The sequence below is a fragment of the Aedes albopictus genome, chromosome 1 (assembly GCF_035046485.1).
Source record: "Aedes albopictus strain Foshan chromosome 1, AalbF5, whole genome shotgun sequence".
Taxonomy (NCBI): Eukaryota; Metazoa; Arthropoda; class Insecta; order Diptera; family Culicidae; genus Aedes; species Aedes albopictus.
The window spans coordinates 97573576-97594070 of record NC_085136.1 but is presented as its reverse complement, the minus strand read 5'-3'; positions in this window follow the sequence as shown (position 1 = coordinate 97594070).

Genomic DNA, 20495 nt, shown 5'->3' with positions numbered 1-20495 from the left:
CAATAGAATGCTGCTATCGAGAGGTGTCTTCGTTTCCCGAGAAAGTTGCGTCCTTAACAGCCGTAATAAAGCGTTTCAGGGGGTTTCCGGGTCAATTTCAGGGAGTTTCAGACGATTTTCAGCGGTGTTTAGGAGCGTCATAGGAAGTTTTATTGGTTTTTTAAGGTTTCGGAGGATTGCATGTGCGTTACAGGAGGTTCGAGAGAGCTCCAGGGCGATTTCGAAGCCATTACAATGTGTTTTATACGATTTTCAGCGAATTAAAGACAGGTGATTTCAGGAAGTTTCAGAGGAATTTTACAGGTTGTCAGCGGGTTCCAAAAAGGTTTTAGAGGTATTTAGAGTAGTTTTGGAGTACTTCCAAAGAATTTCAGGCATCACAGGGGGTTTAAAAGGAATTTCGGAAGCTTCTATGGTTATCGATGGCTTCCAGAGACGTTAAAGCGACTTTCAGGGATTTTCAGGCCCTCTGGAATGCCCTGGAGTCCCCTAAAACGTCACCGAAACTCCTTTTAATACCTCTGATAGTTCCCTGAAAATCCATGTAACGTCTAGAACCCCTTTGAAAATCCTCTGAACCCTCTGAAAACCTCCGAAAATTCCCTACAACCCATACAAACCCTCGATAGCATCCCTGTAGCATCCCCGTAAACCCCAAGAAATCTCCAGTAACTTCCCTGAAAACCATTGAAACCCATTCCAACCAACAAAATCGCCCCTAAGAACCCCTGGAATCCCTTCTGAAACCTTTTGGAACTCCATTGCCTTTATTTCTGTTATCACAATATTTTCTTATATACACTATACTGGTTCTGAGTAATGCTCCCTCTTTTTATTGAAAGAAGTATTTACTAAAAGTTTTGAGTTGAAATCATCAGCGGTTGCTTCTGGTGGAAATTCCTTATTCAGAAATTCCTCTAGAGATTAATTCAGATTTTTTTTCAAGAATCTTATCGAGAAATTTCACACGAAGTTGCTCCAAGGATGCCTCAAGAAAATCCTTCACAGCTTTTTCAACAAATTCCTCCACGGATTATTCAGGAAATTCCTTCAGGGATTCTTTCTGGTAATTTTCTTCGGATAGTCCTGAAATTCCTTCTAAAAGTTTTCCTAGTATACTTTTAGAAGTTCTTCTAGGAATTCTTGTCTTCTTTTTTTTCTGAGAATATGGCAAAGGTTCGTTTGGAAAATCCACCAAAGATACTTCCAAAAATCTATCCAGGGTTTGTTTCATAAAATTCTTCCAAAAATTCCTTTACAGCTTCTTCCTTTAGAAATTTCTTGAAGGTTGTTTAGAAAACGTTCCGCTGATTTCTACAAAAAATTCCATAGGAATTCTTCAAAACAATCGTTTCGGAACTATCTTCAGAAATTCTGTCAGAAATTTCTCGAGGGATTTCGAGAAAATTTTCTATGGATTACTTTAGAAACTCTCACATGAATTTATTCAGGAATTCCTTAATGGATCAAAAAAAAAATCCTCCTGGAAAATCTTTTTTTTTAATTAATTTTTTCAGCGATTCTTTCAGAAAATTGGAAATTTGCAATGATTTCATAATTTTTATCATCCGAAGATTTATTTGTCAAGTTTCTAAGCTTCTTTTACAAATCTTTCGTGGAATACTCTTCAGGAAGTTCCCCCAAATTTTGAAATTACTCCAACATTTTTATCGGCCCTGTCCATTTGACATGAAGCCAATTGGCATAATTGCCATTTAATAAGAGATGAGCCAGCAGATGGCTGCAAATCTCTTCAATAAAGATAATAATGATAATAATTGATATTTGGCATAACGAGGATTATGCACATTCTCACCCAGAATGCTGTTCTTCATATTATGCCCAACGGCATTGTGCCAAATGGCATTTTGCATAATGAGATAGTCATTTTCTTCTAAATGCTTGGATGATTCTTAAATTCCTCCAGCATTTCCTTCTGAAATTCTTTCAGATATTCTTTGAATAATTCTTCCAAAAAGTATTCCAGATATTCCTTCGGGTATTCCATCTGATAATCTTCTAGGGATTTCCGTAGATAATCCACCAGGGATTCATTCAGAAATTTCCTCACACAGTACTTCAAAAATTCTCACATTAGTTCTTTTAGCGTTTGCTTAACCCTTTGGGGACGGATGGGTCATATGTGCCCAGCCGAGAAAATCGACCATAACAAACGTGTTCTAGACCAGCGAGGTTGCGTCCAGATAGGTGAAAATGCCGTCTCCAAAGGGTTAAGCAATTCTTCGAGGAATCACTTCGAAAATTCATACTGCATTTCTTGCAAAATCAAAAAGAAATTCTTGGAGGAATTCCTGGAGTCCATAGAGACATTCCTGGATGCAGATTTTGGAGGAATCTTTAAAGAAATACATTTAAGAATTCCCGGAGGTATCCCTGAAGAATTCTTGGAAGAGCTCCTTGTGGAAAACCTGGAAGAATTCTTGGATAAATTCCGGGAGGAACGTGGAGAACTTCCTAGATCATCGCAGAGGAATTCTTGAAGGAACTTCTCGAGGAATGCCTTGAGGAAAACCTGGATGAATGCCTGTCGGTGTTCTTGGAGGAATTCGAGGAGGATTCCGTAGAGAAATTTATGAAGAAATACCTACAGGAACCCCCAGAAGAATTTCAGAAAGAATGCCTGCAGCGATTCCCGGAGAAATCTCGGGAGAAATTCCCGGAGGAATCCCTGGAGGTATCCTTGGAGGAATTCCTGGAGAATCCCTAAAGAAATCTAAGGAGAAGTTCCTGAAGGAATTTCTTGAAAAAATCTTGGAACAAATCTAGAAGGCAACCATGGAGAAATGCCTGAAGGAATGCCTATTGAAATTCCCGGAGGAAGCTTTGGAGGAATCTCTAGAGGCATTCTGGGAATAATCCCTGCAGGAATTCCCCGAGGAATCCCTGAAGGAATGTTTAAGATAAATCCTTGCAAAAATTCCCAGCAGAATCCTGGGAAGAAATTCAGCAGGAATCTCTGGAAGAATTACTGGAGGAATCTCGTGAGAAATTCCTGGAGGAATCCCAGGGGAAAGTACTGAAGAGATCGCATAGGGATTTCTGTAAGAAATCCTTAAGAAATCCTAAGAAGAGTTCGTGGAGGAACTCCATGGAGGAATTCCTGATAAAATCCCTGGAGGAATCCCAGAATCAATCTCATGCGGAATTCCTATGGGAATCGTCAAACAGTTTCTCTGGGAAGTCCTGGAATGCTTTCTGAAGGAGTTCCTGAAAAAAAAAATCCAGAAAAAAATCCAGAAGAAATCTCAAGAAGAGTTCCTGGAAGGATTTTCTTAAACAATACCTGGAGTTGTTCCTCAAAGAATCCCTGGAGAAATTCCTGAAGAAACCCCATGAGGTATCCCGGAAGCAATCCCATAAAGAATTCCTAAGGAAATCCCAGGAGAGCATTCTCAACGAAATCCTGGAAGAATTTCTGTAGGAACTCTTGGAAAAATATGAAGGAATACATGTCTGCACTTTTTTTTTTGTTTTTATTAATGTGTATTTTAACTTATAGCTAATTCTACACTTACATGTCTGCACTAATTTCTGGATGAATTATTGAAGGAACGTTTAGATGGACTCTTTTTTGAACAACATTTTTGTGGGATTCCTAGATTAATTTATAACTATTATCAACCCTGAGTCAAAAGTTAAGAAGATTGTCCTACGTATTTCGCTTATAACTTTATAACCATTAGCACCAGAACTAGGTAGTACTCATTTCATGAGTTTAAATTAATAAAAACAATCCGTTCCGATTTCGAACATTCCACTCCCGTCGGAGGAAATTTCCTCCACCGCCATCCGGGAGCGAGTGTGACACTCGCTGAGGTATCACTTTTCACCTCGTTTACGACGCGACGGTGAAGAAACTCATCACTCGCTCGCCGGTTTGCTCGTGACATGGTCATCATTGCTGTGAGTTTTGATTTCATCTGCGCTGCAGACAGACTCAACCAAAAAAGTCGGCTCTCTCTCCCCCAAGTGATAATTAGCCGGAAAGACGAAAGGGGTTTCGGTTTCTCGATGTCATGTTTTCACGCTCTAGGAACAATTATATTTCACGCTTTTCCGGAGCGGAACATGATTATTTTCGGACGGATGGGAGGTGCAAAAGCCCTGCGGAATTCAAATGAACAATGAGAAGGTACCAAGCAAGACTAGGGAGAGGAAGATATTTGCTTCAAATAACTGTTGAAGAGATCATAACAACCGAACCTTAAATCCGGCAATTACCTAGAGAAAGATCTGGAAGAAGGATTGGAGAAGAAAATGAGGAAGAGGTCTCCAGTTAGCCTAGTGGTTAAGGCTATGGATCGCCAATCCGGAGACAACGGGTTCGATTCCCGTTCCGTTCGGGAAAATTTTCTCGACTCCCTGGGCATAAAATATTATTGTACTTGCTTTCACAATGGGGTCTTGTTACATTTGGGCAGGTATACCTATTTTGGGCATTTGCCGATATAACTAAGTCAATTTCAAACCGATTGATTTGAAATTTTGTATAGAGTTACGCACGTATAGTATCTAACTCTGTACAAAAATTCAAATCAATCGGTTTAAAATTGACTTAGTTATATCGGCAAATGCCCAAAATAGGTACACCTGCCCAAATGTTATAAGACCCTATACAAATTCATGCTATGACAGGCAAAGAAAGCCCTTCAATTAATAACTGTGGAAGTGTTCAAAGAACACTAAGTTGCAGTGAGGCAGGCCAAGTCCCAGTGTGGACGTAGAGTCATAAAGAAGAAGAAGAAGAAGAAGAAGAAGAAGAAGAAGAAGAAGAAGAAGAAGAAGAAGAAGAGAACATTATAGCAAAGAAAATAAAGGTAAGATTCCATTTAAGGACAGACTTGTTAGAATCCCAACATGGCCGCCACAATGGCCAACTTTGGCACCTACTCACGATTTCGAGGGCACAAATCTCTTCGTAAACAAAACCAGCGCACCTGATCTTCTTATTTTAGACTCATTACAAGTGAGCAAGAACAGAATAATAGAATACTTTGTTGTGTGAAGCTTGCTTCTTGAGATTTGTGCGTTTGAAGTTTTGATGCACTGTTAAAGCGGGATGTTAAGAAGTTTGTCCTTAAAGTAGAATAAAACGATTCAGTTTCTTAATATTTCTAACTTGAAAATCTGCATTCTCATCAATCCCACTTTCGCACGCAAAAGAATGCATGAATGGGTACTACACAGCTGCATCTGCAGCTAGGTGAAAAAAATTTTCTTCCGCAATCGCAAAGAATGATGCTCCCTCCATTAAGCTGCAGACAATTACGCAACAATCCTACGACCGGAGAAGCTTCGCAATTCTAACGAAAGCAATATTTTATTCTGATTCTTGCTTGGAGGAGGACTCTTTTTTGTTTCTTTCATCATTGAAGGAATTCCAGCAGCAGAAGCATCTCCGCCCGAGCAGGAATGAATAACTGCCACATAACTGGAGCATACCAAAGTCAGGTATCATACCAAGACAAGGTATTGGTCGGTTGTCCAGGTATTTAAAATATCTTATTTTGGTATTTTGTAGGTATTGATACAATACCTCAACGAGTTATTGATTTGGTGTTGAGGACTGATTGAGGTATTATTCAATTATAGAAAAATCGCTATTTTTATGGAAAAATCTTCGATTATTATTTAGTTATTGCCATACCTGATGTCATTATTCACGCGTTATGCACAGAATACACACCAGTTATTATTTTAGGTATTTTACCTCTTATGCAAGGCTACTTAATACCTCATTCAGGTTGTAGGTATTCGGTTTTCCATACCTGAGTTAGTTATTCTTCAGCTATTTTCTCCTGCTCGGGCGCTGCTTCAGGATTTGAATATCTTGGTTTGCTTTTATCATCGCGAAAGAGGCGCGAGCTGCGAATCTTAAGAAAGCCCAACCGAGCTCCCCCGCTCCGGCCGGCTTCTTCAAGATCCGGAGATGTTTCCGCGTGCAAATGAAAGGCAAATGAATAAATCATCTTTTCCGTTTGCCGCTTTTGAGAGTCGAGAGGACGGTGTGGTCCCCCCGAAAGGAGTGTGCTTTATAGTAATCTTTTATTCAGCAGCAGAAAGAAAGTATACTTTCGTGCTCTTGGGAGATTGTGCGAAGAATTCAAACAAAGTATGAAAAGCAATGCAAAAAAGGAATGCTTGAAGATGCGCAAAAAATGCAGATCTATTTGTTCGGTACCTACCTACCTGAAATGGTGCGAATGCAGGTGGAGAAAGGGATGGTTCCCACGGTCCGATGACTGGGCTAGACAAAGTGTCACCAAAAAAGTAGGCTGAGAAGAATAGAATGTGGGATGGTTCGCACGGCTGGCTGTTGCGAAATGGTTGGACAATTACCAAGTTAAGCATGGGACGATCGGTAAGAAACAGTAGGGGGCGCAGAGTGTCATTTCCAAATATTACATCGATTCCGAATTACATGCCAGGTTTATCAAAACTAGTAAGTGTTAGATATCATTGTTAGCGTCAAATTTCCTACAAACTCAGTCATTGAGCTTACATTCATTCTTAACTTTTATTCGTCTAACGTTTTGTTTCTAGGACAGTTTTTAAAGTGAATATCTTGAGAATTACACAATATTTCAGCATACTGTCTTCAGAGAAGTTTTTCAGAAGATCCACATTTCTTGTATGGTCAACAATTAATTTCAGAATTGGCTTATTGGATGGCGTGAACACTGCTGCAAAAATTATATATTGCGTGGTGCAGTTTATGAGTCCAGAACTAAATCTGTTTTCGTAATATGTTAAAAATGGTTTTGAATTTGAAGTTGGTGTCGAAAGGATTTGGAGATGTGAACAAATTCGTTCAAGTATACAAGAGTATTGTGCCAAAAAGATTTCAAGTTAAAAATAACCACAAAAGATGGCGCTGATAAAATTCATATCCCGAGTATCTTGGTCTGAATGGCCACCCGCAAGAATTTACCTATAAAAATATTCAGCAATTCCTCCTGATAATTCTCTATGGATTTCTTCTAGAGTTCCTATAACGTTCCATCTTGTAATTCCTTACCAGATTCTAAGAGGGATTCGTTCCAAGATTTCTCATGGAACTTCTGCTTAAATTGTCCCCAGTATTCTTCTCAGGACTTTTCCTGAGCACCCTTCAAGCATTCAGATAAGGATTCCACCAGGTATTCCACCCGGCATTCCTTTGTGATGTCTTTAGAAATTTTCTACATGATTAGTTTTTAAATGTGTCCTGCCTGGGTTTCCATTAAGGACTTGTCTAGGGACTCCTTGCGGGGTTGATTCAAACCTTCTTTTAGGGATTTGTTTTTTGATTTTACATGAGATTCTTTCAAATTTTTTGCGGCATTTTTCTGAAATTCTCAAACTATTTTTCGTTCAGTTTCGAAAGATTATCTGCTATAAAATAGCGTGTAGATTCTCAGACTTCAATCCGATTCCCACGAAAATGTAATCGATTGTGGAATCGGAAAGGAAAATGGGGAAGATTTCATTAGAACCTCGGTCTGTGCGTTAGGATTCTGAATTACTTAAAAATAAAGTTGTGAAATTCTTTAGTAGATCGAGTGTTGACAAATTGGCGTTCGTTCGTTCGTACGTAACGCTATGGAGAGGGAGCAAGTCTGTAGCGCTGTGTTAAGCTTTTTGAAAAATTACAAAAGAAAAACAGATTCATCCACCTAGTGGTGATAGTGCCTTTCTTGTTAAATACGTACTCATGATCTTTCCATCAACGTAGGCCGAAGTGTTCTGGAGTCCTGAATCTGCAGTATATGCAGTACTGGATTTTTTTTGTGTTACATGCAAGGGTTTGGTTCACATTTATATCTGACCAAATCCGACAGGACACACTGAACCGGTTCCGGCGCACTTCCGATAATCTGAAATGTGGGTAGATAAAGTTTTCTTGCTAAATGTTTATCAGAATTATCAGATTATTGAAAAAGCCACAATGTGATGTGGCGCATGCATGGGTTTGGTTACATCTGACAACTTCTGGCGGGACACCCGGTACCGGTTCAGGAACACTATCGGTAGTTTGAAATGTGGTCTGAGTTCATTTTCTTGCTCATTCGTCATATTTTACCAAAAAAAGCCGTGGTTTGATGTAACGCACGGATGGGGTTGGTTCACTTTTTTATCTGATCACTTGAAAAGAGACTCTCGGAACTGGTCCTAAAACACTACCAGACTATGGCGCGAATTTGAATATCGCATAGAGAGTTTCTTTCACTTTTACATTTGACCACTTCCGGTAGAACACCCAGAACCGGTGCCGGAACATTACCGGTTGGCTGAGACTATTTTTTCTACTAACCCTCATTAGGTTATCAAAAACGCTGCTATTTGATGTACCGCATGGGTTTTGTTTAATTTTACATTTAACCTCTTTCGGCGGGACACCCAGAACCAGTTCTGGAACACAACCGACAGTCTTCAATGGCATCTGAGGCTATTCCCTTGCTAACCGCTTATCAGATAATCAGATAATCAGATAATAGAGATAGATACTGTACATGCCTAATTCTATACAAAAATTCAAATCAATCCGTTGGAAATTGGCTAAGTTATAGCGGCAAGTGCCCAAAATAGGTACACCTGCCCAAATGATACAAGACCCTAGTTTGTTTCAAGAGCATCACACAATCCTCCGTATGATCGTAGTATGCCGCGCGCGAAGACGGGTGCAAAAATTTCTCGTGGCGTGTTTTTGTCGTGCTCCTCATAGTTTGGATTTACTTCCGCTGCAAGCGGAAAAAGGAAGATTGACCATTGAAATACGTGTTGAGTGGTTCAATAATTATGCATCGCGAGTGGACTTGAACAGCGGAAAATAAATGAAAACCGTGCTTATCGAGTACCCGTCGCAAATGTAACGTTTTCCGGTGCAAGAAACGCTCCCAACCAAAGGGCAAATCTGTTGGTTGGTGCGGATTTGGAAAAGAGATGAGTAGTTCCGTGAGAAAACTGTGTTGAAAAAAGCATGCTGCTATGGCAGCAGAAGCGCTGTGCGCCAGTGTACTTAGATCACGGAAACATGCAGTTTACTTCAGTTTCGGGAATTGAAAAGGGTCGATATTAATTAGGTTTAATCCATCAGGTTATCGGTTCTGCAGTTTGTTGTTGAGCTAGTTAGGCGAAGAGCGAAATTTAAATTTAAAGGAAAATAAAAATTTACGTTCATATAAAGTTGTTCAAGTGATTGTTAGTGTACAAGGAAAAAGGTATAAGAAAAAAAGTGTGTACACCAAAACGTTCCGAAACCTGGCATGTGTGCTAAAGATGACATTGTTAGCAGGAGACTGCAGTAATTTCTTTGTTTCTATGAAGAAAATTAGTTGGCTGATGAGACGGAAATGGAATCCGTTTCTGCTATTGGTGTACTCGAAGTGCAGAGTTTGGTGAGTTCGTTCTGATTTGATTTTTTGTAGTTGTACATATCACAATCACGATTACTACACACTTCGAAAAAATCGTGTAATTTTGTGTCATTTATGAGCGACATATAAAAGCGTCACAAATGACACAAAATTGTGTGCGATCTTAATTTTACACGATGTCAAAAATATTTGAATCTTGTAATTTTACTGCACCAGTACAGCGCGTCGTCCGCACGTTCATAACCTCAATCAATTTGCATACCATAAATATGCATTCGGTTGCTTCAAATGCTTTGCGGATTTCTTATATTTTCTTTCTAGGGGTTTATATTGATGAACACAAGTATCATATAAAGAAATTATTAGTTGTTATTTATTACCACAAAAGAACAACATTTTCGTTGAATCACTCGGTCATATCTTGTCACTGATTAAATGTGTAATAGAATATTTCTGACACGTACCCAGTTAATTTTCTGCTACCAATTGATGACCACATCCAGCGAAACCTAATAACTATATCTAATATTCGTCTTCAATGCAGGAAAACACTAAAATCTCACTACTCCACGACGGCAGTCAACCAATTTTCAAATGGCCCAACACTGATTTCGGAAGATGCTGTTTGACGGTTCAGCATCAGTAAACATTGCGTGTTTATGTCACAAATCGTGTAAATTTCCAACACAAAAAGAACTGATATATAAGTTATGTGTTAAAATATTATAGGCAGAAGCACTCAAACATTGCCAACTTGTAAATTTTAGTAAGCACATCATCAAACTTGCAAAAATGCATCACATTTAAGTTTATGTCCAAGCTAATTCCGTCGGTTTAGTCTTTTGTGTCACTATTAAAATTGAGAATTTTTTGGTGTGTATAAGTGTTCCTTTTGGTATATTTACTATTTTATTTCCTATATTTTTTTTGTTTTTATACGGGAAGGGATCACATTTTTTTCTCGTTTCAGAGAGCGAGTCATGGCGCTTAAGCCTAGGCTTTGTAGCCTGGACATGAGGGTTAAATTCCTTTGTCCCATCCCATGAAGATGAGCATCGACGGAGTGACATTAACCTTCTTAGCAAAGTCACTCCTAACGTATTTATTTCACATTCATACTAAAATACTATGCTGAGCGGTTGGTACGAGATGTCCCCGTTCTATAGCTTCATTGTGGCATCAATATCCACAACAAGAATCTGCACAGTAGGCCTAGCCGCTTCAATACTTGCACTACATCTCCGATGTGCTGCAAGCATTGATAATGACAAGAAAAACCCGAAATAATCCACCTAGCGGTGATGGCGCCTTTCCCGTGCCTTCGAAACCCCATTTCAATAAAACTCAAGCGAAATGTTGATGTGCATCGCACTTTCATACAATTAACAGAAATCCATTTCATGATATAAGAAATCATATCGTTTATCTGGCTTTTAATGTTTGAGCCTCAAACTCTTAAGAAAGACTACCTTGAATTTGAAGGTAGATTTGAATTTAAACGGCTGTTCGAGTCCGTATGAAGTTGATCATCAATATTAACTTCTTTTCTCGATCAGCCTAGATAGCTGTGTAGTGTCGGTAGCGATTGTCTCAATTGGCTAAGAATAACACTACGGACCGCCTGTTCCGGTGGTAAGAATCCACCAACAGGTGACCCCTAATTCATGGTGTGATGCGGCTTTATGCTTACCGTGCCTAGGAATGAATGGCTAGGGGGGTCTAATAAAAACCTAACCGCTAACGGAGCCTGTGGAGTACCAGGGCGCCCTCCACAGTATGTAGCCCTTACTGCGCTAACCGGAGCAATGGTGCAGTGGACCTTGTGTTTCTCCGAGACAATCAGCTGCCCTTCTTTAGTCTCACTTGAGGCTAAATAAGGGCGGGATTATGAAGATGTTGTTAATTAGTTTAAATTTTCACCTATATGGTTTCGCATTATGCGATTTACACAGTGTATTCTGTGTATCCTCGCCTTTGGCGTTTTCCAATCGATACCGATTTGGTTTTATCATTGCTGTTCTTTGTTGTGCTGTTGTTGCGAAGAGTTTAATCTTACCTAGTTTGGGTAGTGGCTACGGTTAAGATAGCTCAGATCAATCTTCAGCATAAAAGAACAGCAACGATCAATCTTTGCAGACTTATGCAAAATGGTACAGCCCAAGTGGCCTTGGTACAAGAACCTTACTTTCGTAAGGGAAATTTCTATCTAGGGAACCTTGTGAACCCGGTGTTTGCCATTTTCAGTAAACATGAAATGGCAAACTCGCGTGTCATGCCTCGAGCCTGTGTGCTTGTCAACAACGCAATAGTTGCTACACTCATCTCTGAACTAACCACCAGAGATGTATGTGCTATCACAATTGATGTATCTGTTGGAAATCTCAACAGGAAATACGTCTATTGTTCTGTGTATTTACCGCATGATGAACCATCCCCTACGGATGCTTTCAAACAAGTCATCGCATACTGCACTTCAAAAGGCCTTCCGCTAATTGTTGGCAGTGATGCTAATGCTCACCATATCATCTGGGGCAGCTCAGACATTAACTTGAGAGGCTCCAGTTTGATGGAGTACTTAAGTAGTACAGATCTTGCATTACTTAACATAGGCAACCGCCCAACCTTCATGGTATCTGCTAGAGAGGAAGTGTTAGATATAACGCTTTGCTCTAGCAGAATTAGTCACGAGCTGACCAATTGGCATGTGTCAGATGAAGAATCTTTATCTGACCATCGCTACATCTTTTTTGAACATTTAAATGTTACTTCGCAAACATTGCGTTTCAGGAATCCTCGGTCAACAAACTGGGATCTTTATACTGATTTGGTTGCAGCCAAATTTCATGGATATTCACCATCCATTGACACTCCAAGTGATTTAGATGATGCCGTTGATACTACAACGACCTTCATCATGGAAGCTTTTGAAGAAGCATGCCCTCTACGGTCTGTGAAGATCACAAGAGGAACCCCTTGGTGGAACTCTGATCTGGCGAAACTCAGGAAACAATGTAGAAAGAGTTGGAACAGACGACGTTCGGCTGGTTCGGAGGCTTTCAGGTCGGCTCGCATGGCCTACAGGAAAGCTCTCCGGTCTGCTGAACGATCCGGCTGGAAAAACCTTTGTACAAATGTTTCCAGCTTGAGTGAAGTCAGTCGGTTAAACAAAATCCTTGCGAAATCTAAGGATTTCCGGGTGAACGAACTTCGTTTGCCAAATGGCGATCTGACTTCCTCTGATGAGGAAGTTCTGGAATGCTTATTCAGCACACACTTCCCTGGATGTGTGGATATTACATCTTCGGATGATCCTGATGTCTTTTCTTGTAGTTATGATTCTTTAGCTTCGGCTCGGAGTATTGTAACTATAGAATCGATTGAGTGGGCTCTTAATAGCTTTGCTCCTTTCAAATCTCCTGGGGCAGATGGGATTTATCCTATTTTGCTTCAGAAGGGATTTGATTATTTCAAACATGTTTTGAAAAAACTACTTGTTTGCAGTTTTGCTACAGGGTATATTCCCAAATCCTGGAGGGATATTACTGTAAAGTTTATTCCGAAAGTGGGTCGTGCGTCGTATGAAGAAGCAAAGAGTTTCAGACCTATCAGTTTGACCTCTTTTCTTCTGAAATGCTTAGAACGCATTGTGGATCATCACATCCGTGATGTTCATCTGGCCAACGTGCCTCTTCATGTGAACCAACATGCCTACCAATCTGGTAAGTCCACTGTGACTCTTTTACACAAGGTTGTTTACGATATCGAGAAAGCATTCGCTCAAAAGCAATCTTGTTTGGGTGTTTTCTTAGATATCGAGGGTGCCTTTGACAACGTGCCTTTCGATGCCATATTGGAAGCCGCACGGAGTCATGGTATATCTCCAATGATTTCCAATTGGATTCACCAAATGCTCAAAAACCGATATCTCTTCTCGACATTGCGTCTAGCAGGGATTAGGAAATTGAGTGTTTGTGGATGCCCCCAAGGGGGAGTCTTATCACCGCTTTTGTGGAATCTCGTAGCAGATACGCTATTGAGGCAACTCAATAATAGCGGTTTTCCTACTTATGGTTTTGCCGACGACTACCTAACATTGTTAGTTGGTATGTGCATCAGCACCCTTTTCGACCTGATGCAAAACGCCCTTCAGGTAGTTGAGGGTTGGTGTCGCCAATATGGCCTTTCGGTTAATCCGAGTAAAACATCTATTGTTCTTTTCACGGAAAGGCGAAACCGTAATGGCGTTCGACCTTTGCGTCTCTTTGATTCTGAAATCGATGTGACTGAACAGGTAAAGTACGTTGGAGTCATTCTTGATTCCAAGCTTTCCTGGACACCTCACATTGAGTTCAGAATCAAGAAAGCTTGTATGGCCTTCGGGCAATGCCGGCGTACTTTTGGTACAACTTGGGGTCTAAAACCCAAGTATATCAAATGGATCTTCACAACTGTGGTTCGGCCAATATTGGCTTATGGATGTCTTGTGTGGTGGCAAAAGGGTGAAGTGAGAACGGTCCAATCAAAATTAGGCCATCTCCAAAGGATGTGCTTAATGGCGATGTCTGGAGCGTTCTCTTCAACTCCTACGGCAGCGCTCGAAGTTCTCTTTGACGTTGCCCCACTACACATTCATCTCAAACAAGAAGCCCTTTCTTGCACTTACCGGTTACGGGTACTCGGTCTACTAGAGGAAACTCCTGTGAATCGCACATCAACACACACCTCGTTGTTTCCACTTTTAGTGAATTGGGACAAAATTGTCCTTGCTCCAAGTGATCTTACAATTGCTTGTAATTTTCCATATAGGACATTTTCCACGAAATTCCCTTCCCGGGAAGAGTGGACATCTGGTTATCTGGAAAGAAGTATTTCAGACGGCATCGTATGTTACACTGATGGCTCCCTTCTCGAAGGTCGAGCAGGTGCTGGTGTTTATTCTCGTGAGCTAAGGCTGTATCAGTCTTATTCACTTGGTAGACACTGCACCGTTTTTCAGGCCGAAATCTTTGCTCTTATGTGTGGAGTGCAATCAGCACTTCAGCAGCACGTAATGGGCAAAGTAATATACTTCTGTTCAGATAGCCAGGCTGCTATTAAAGCACTTGCTTCGGCCAACTCCAGGTCGAAGATAGTTATCGCTTGTCGAACTCAAATCGAGGAGCTGAATTCAGCAAACGCTGTTCACCTTGTATGGGTACCTGGCCATTCTTCCATCGCTGGAAATGAATTGGCTGATGAGTTAGCTCGCACTGGAGCATCACATGACTTCATTGGCCCTGAGCCAGCTATTCCGGTATCCAAGTGTTGGGTAAAGCTTCAGATTGACATCTGGGCTGCCACTCAGCACAAACAATACTGGAATAGTTTGGAGTCATGTCGTCAAACCAAATTGTATAGTGCTGAGCCATCTCTACGGGTGGCGAAGTATCTAACTAATCTGTCTAAGCAGAATTGCAGCATGCTGGTCAAAGCATTGACTGGTCACTGCCGACTCAGCTATCACATGGCGAATATTCAGCAAGCTGATTCATTTGCCTGTGATAGCTGTGAATCCGATTATGGAACTTCGTATCATTTGATATGTAACTGTCCAGTTTTCGCGCAACTGCGTTTCCGAGTATTCGGTAAACACTTATTAAGTGAAACTGACTTCAGAAACCTGAATCTTCAGGATATTCTGTTGTTCTTAACCCGCTGTGGTAAAGAGCTATAGGCTCTCTTTCGCTTTTTGCGTTATTACAGTGCCCTTTTCAGGGCGCTGTTTGAACCCATTGTGGTACGCTTGTGCGTTAGTACCCTCTTCCAGGGTATTTTTCCTATTTCCCTACCTGTCCCTATCCCCATCCAAATCCTTTTTCCTTCCTTTTCCCTCAGGTAGATGATGAAATAGGCTGTTATTTTGGCGATGGCACAAATGTCCCAAATGGAGGATAACGTGCCTCTGGAGCCGGCCTTCTGATACCTGATACCTTGAATTTGAAGCCGCCATTTAGGATTTAAGTTTGCCATCTTGGATGTTCTGGTCGCCATTTTTGGCGTCCAGGCATCTTCCCTACGAAAAATATACTTCATTAAACAGCCGCCATCTTGAATTTAAAGCCGCCATTTTGGATTTTGGACCACCATCTTGCATATTTCAGTCGCCATTTTTGGAATCCAGACATCATCCCCATACCTACCAAATGTACCAATAATGCATTGTTTCAGGCCCTAAAACTCCATTAAACAGCCGCGATATTGAATTCGGGCCACCATCTTAAATTTTAGATCGCCATCTTAGATATCCTGATCGCCATTTTGGTGGAAGTCTTCTCCATACCAAATATACCAATATTGCTTGGTTTTAGAGCCTAAAACTTCATTAAACAGACGCCATCTTGAATTTGAAGCCACCATCTTGGATTTCAGACCGCCATCTTGGATATTCTAGTCGCCATTTTAGAATTCCAGACATATTCCCCTTATCAAATATTACCATATAGCGTGCTTTAAGAGCCTAAATCTCTGTTAAACAGCCGACATCGTGGAGCTTCTGGTCTCCAGTGTTGATTTCCGCACAAAACTCGTCAACCATGCTAAAGGTTACAAAAATCGCCGCAGTTTGATGTATTGCATGATGGGGCTAGTTCAGTTTTATATACGGCCAGTTCTACCGGTGCTGGTCCGGATCACTGAAATGGTCATAACTCCGGAACGCCTTGGCCGATCTGAACCATTTTTTATAGCAAACAATTCCGGTTCGATTCAAGCTATAACACAGCGCAGCAAAAAATAACTTTTGGTCTGGCTCAAGAGCAAAATTATGTGTCTCTGACAGATTTTGGGCCGCTGATTCCGGATCCGGGCTCAGATTTGCTCCAGCACGTCATAATTTTGAGCTATACCTCAATTTATAGGGCAAAAAATGCGATTTTGGGCTTTTTTTTTAACTGCAAGCTAATAAACGTGAAAATATTTTAAATTGGTCAATTAGCATCTAAATTAACGACTCATGCAAAATATTTTATTTGACCTAATCAAATTTGATAGATTTAAGCGATTTATGTTAGGTAAGATATTTCCCATACAAGTCACCCTCCAAAAGTTGCATGAAAGTTTACATACTGACATAAAATGCTTTTTAAAGCATTTTTTCGAAAAATCGTTTTTTGAGTGAACATATAGTGTTTTAGTACACTAAGTGTATGAGAAAGGCAAAACACTGCTTTTGAGCTTTTTTGCTTTAGCTCTAACTAAACCAATAGATTCCAAGATCTTTTTGGTATCAAATTTAATAATCTTTCAAATGCGATAAGTTTGACCATTTCCAAGTTATAGCCAGTTTGAGACAAGCAAAGTCAAAAACATGTAAAGTTCAATTACTACGTAACGGTTGAGATTTGACCATATGCGTAAAACATTTTTTCACCGGTCTGAGCCTGTTTGCTTGGTTATCAAAAAATCCTAGGTTTGCTGTGTCGCATACATAGGTTCAGTTCAATTTTATATTTAGCCGCTTTCGGAGGGACACCCGAAACTGGTTACGGCACTACCGACTGTTCGTAATGTGGTCCTAACCTAATTAACCTAATGGTTATCAAATACCAGTCATCAGGTTATCAGAAAATCCGTTATTTGTTGTATCGCATGCATGGGTTTGGTACTCTTTTATATTTGACCACATCCGTCAGGACTCCCGGAACCGGTTCTGGACAACTACCGGTTCAGATATGGTCAGATACTGTTTACCTGCTAACCGTTCGTCAGGTTATCGAAAATGCCGCTTTTGATGTGTCGCATGCATGGGTTTGGTACTCTTTTATATTTGGCCACTTCCGATGGGACATCCGGAACCGGTTCTGGAACACTACCGGTTCAGATGTGGTCTGATACTGTTTCCCTGCTTTCCGCTCTTAAGATTATCGAAAATGCCGCTGTTTGATGTGTCGCATGCATCGGTTTGGTACTCGTTTATATTTGGCCACTTCCGTCGGAACATCTGGAACCGGTTCCGGAACACTATTGTTTCAGATATAGTCTGATACTCTTTTCCTGCTAACCGTTCATCAGATTATCAAAAAACCCGCTGTTTGATGTGTCGCATGCATGAGTTATGTTAAATTTGATATTTGGCCACTTCCGGCGGGACACCCAGAACCGGTTCCGGAACACTACCGGTTCAGATATAGTCTGAGAGTATTTTCCTGCTTACCGTTCATCAGATAATCGTAAATGCCGTGGTGTGATGGGTCGCATGCATGGGTTTGGTGCATTTTCATGTCTGGCCCCTTCCAGGGGTACCGATCCGGAACACCTAAATGGCCATAACTCCGGAACGGCTGGACCGATCCGAACCATTTTCAATAGGAAACAATGGGACCAGATTCCGCGTCGAATGAGCCCTTGGTCGTTAAACTCGGTTGATATTTACTATCTAAAAGTGAGGTGACCTTTTTTTTGTACACATACACACACACATACATACACACACACACACACACACATACACACACACAGACATCATCTCAGCTCGTCGAGCTGAGTCGATTGGTATATGAAACTTGCCCCTCCGGGGGCTCTATCAAGATTTCATTTTTGGAGTGAACATATAGCCTTTCGGTACACCTTGGTGTACGAGAAAGGCAAAAAGATAGAAGTAGTCGATTCTATCATTTTCCAGGATTATTTCAATGCATGGCTGTGTATGTGTAGACTACACTAGACTAGACTAGAGCATCACACAATCCTCCGTTAAATTTTAGGAATTTTGGGAGCTGCTAATTTCTTTGAGAGTTACTCTAGCAATGTCATAAGGAATTTTCTATGGCAATTTCATCAATGCCATCGAATATAGTTATGGAGATTTATTTTAATACCGTACGGGTTTGGGCCGAAGGGTCTCAGATTTTCATGAAACTTCTTCCACAGGCAGGGCTCGTGGATATATGAACAAAAAAAAATATTGGAAAAAAATCAGGGTCGCCTTTTTTCCAGAAAACTCATGTGTATTTTTTTGTTTTCCCCTGACCAGTCCAGAGAATTGTCAGACAATAGAGGCACAAAACAAGCAACAAGAAAGGCGCAGCGATTACTCTTTATCCCAACTCGAAAATTTTTGTTGCAGACAAAACGGAAGCTGAATTTGTTGCGTACTTTTAAACTCGTGAATAATCAATTATTACCAATTCAACATCGTAACAGCAGCCTGAGGAATTGCTGAAAATAATTCCGAAGAAAAGCCTAAGGAAATTTTCAGAGGATCTTCTATAAAAAAAATACAAAATTCTCAAAGGAATTCTCTTTGAAATTCTTAAGCCTTTCGGGAATTCTTTCAAAGATTGCGTGCATGGTTTCCTTCGATCTAGGAGTTCTCTGGTATTTTTTAAGAAGACCAACGAAATTTACATAAGGACACCCGTAACGTGGGTAGATCACCTTAGAATGGTGCGTTGCGGTGTAAGATCTACCAAATCAAATTTTGATCTTGATATTTACCGTATTAATAAATATTCCAAGATCAAAGTTTGATGCTTTTTTTGTGTTTTGTAGTTAATTTTGTATCAATGTACTGCTAATCAACATTTTATTTCAGCAGGTTTGAGGTAAATTAATCGTATGATATAAATAATGTTGTAAAAATATGCAACTGTGGCGAGCGTATTACTAATATGTAGCTTATTTGACGTACGATGTTATTATTATTTTATATTTCAGTTCAGATTATCAACCGAAGAATCTGGTAATTCAAACAAATGCCATCGAGACGACGAGGAATCCAGGATGAATCGGGCAGACAACGGATTCGAAGAAGACTAACAATGGTGTGCCTGAACGTTGACCAAGCGTATCATCTGGAGTTTACCCTTCCACTAACAACACCCAAATTCCCGTGACACCTAGGCCTGAGAGATCGTAGAGTTGTCTACATTTTTCATAGGTGTCCAAAACTAACCATCCTTTCCCATTCCTCAGTAGTCGCAAGGACGTGGCCAGGACAGTGCTCGACCATTGGAGGATTGCGTCAGTCTTGTCTAAGAGTCAGAGATTAGTCCCAAATCTTTGTGCTTTGGTTCGGACGGGAAGGAGGCAACCCTTATAACAGCAGTCTAGGACTGTACCACCTACGAATTTGTGCGACTCGCTTAATGCTAATGCTAATGCTACCAATGAAATTTGCATAAGGAATGCCTTTGCCAATTTCATTGGAAAGTCTTCCGGCGATTTGCTGAGAAATTCATCCAGACATTTATTTACTCCATCGAAAATTCGTTGTGGAAATTTCTTCAGGAATTCTTCAGACATAATCTTTCGGAATTTATCAGAATACTCATTAGGTAATTCCTGCGGAAATTTTCTTCGTAATTTCTTTAGCATTTTTCTTAGAAGTTTGATTGGAAATCATCATCATTTTTTCAAGGAATTGTCGAATAATTTAACTTCAGGCAATTTTCGAAGGGATTCCTAACAGATGTGCTGGAGATACGTGTTTTGAATTTGCAGAAAAAAACGCGAGAATAACTGTCCAAAGAATTACTAATGGAATTTTCGAAGAGACCCCGTAAAAAAATCAAGTGAAATTCATGAGAAAAATACAATGAAGTTGGCGTATGAATTCATTAAGTATGCCTGGCTTACCGGTTAAGCTGTGGTGAAGAAATCGATCCCAAGAGTTTCTAGGCAAAATGATGTAGAATCTCATGAAAGAATTGCAAAAGGAGTTCTGTGAAGCGTTTCCAGAGGAATACCTAAAGAATTTTACTTATGAAGTCTTATAGTAAATTGTAGAGGAACTCGTAAGCGATTTTCTATAGGACATTCCGAAGGAACAACGATTTTGAAAGAAGCTATGAAAAAATGACATCATCGACGTCAGGACCTATCGTGGCGCTAATATCGACTCTGACCACTAGCTGTTGATGGTCAAACTCAAACTAACAATGTACGAAACCGGCGGCCGCCCCGGTATGATTTAGACTCTAGATTCTAGAGCAGTGATCCTCAGGCCCATTTTTTCAACTGCTCGTATTGCAATGCCTGGGTAGATTTGTAAAACATTCAACACGTTATCCTTGATTATTACTGGAGTAGAACAGCTTTCATAAGAAACATTGCAAGGAATTCTACGGTAACATAGAGAAC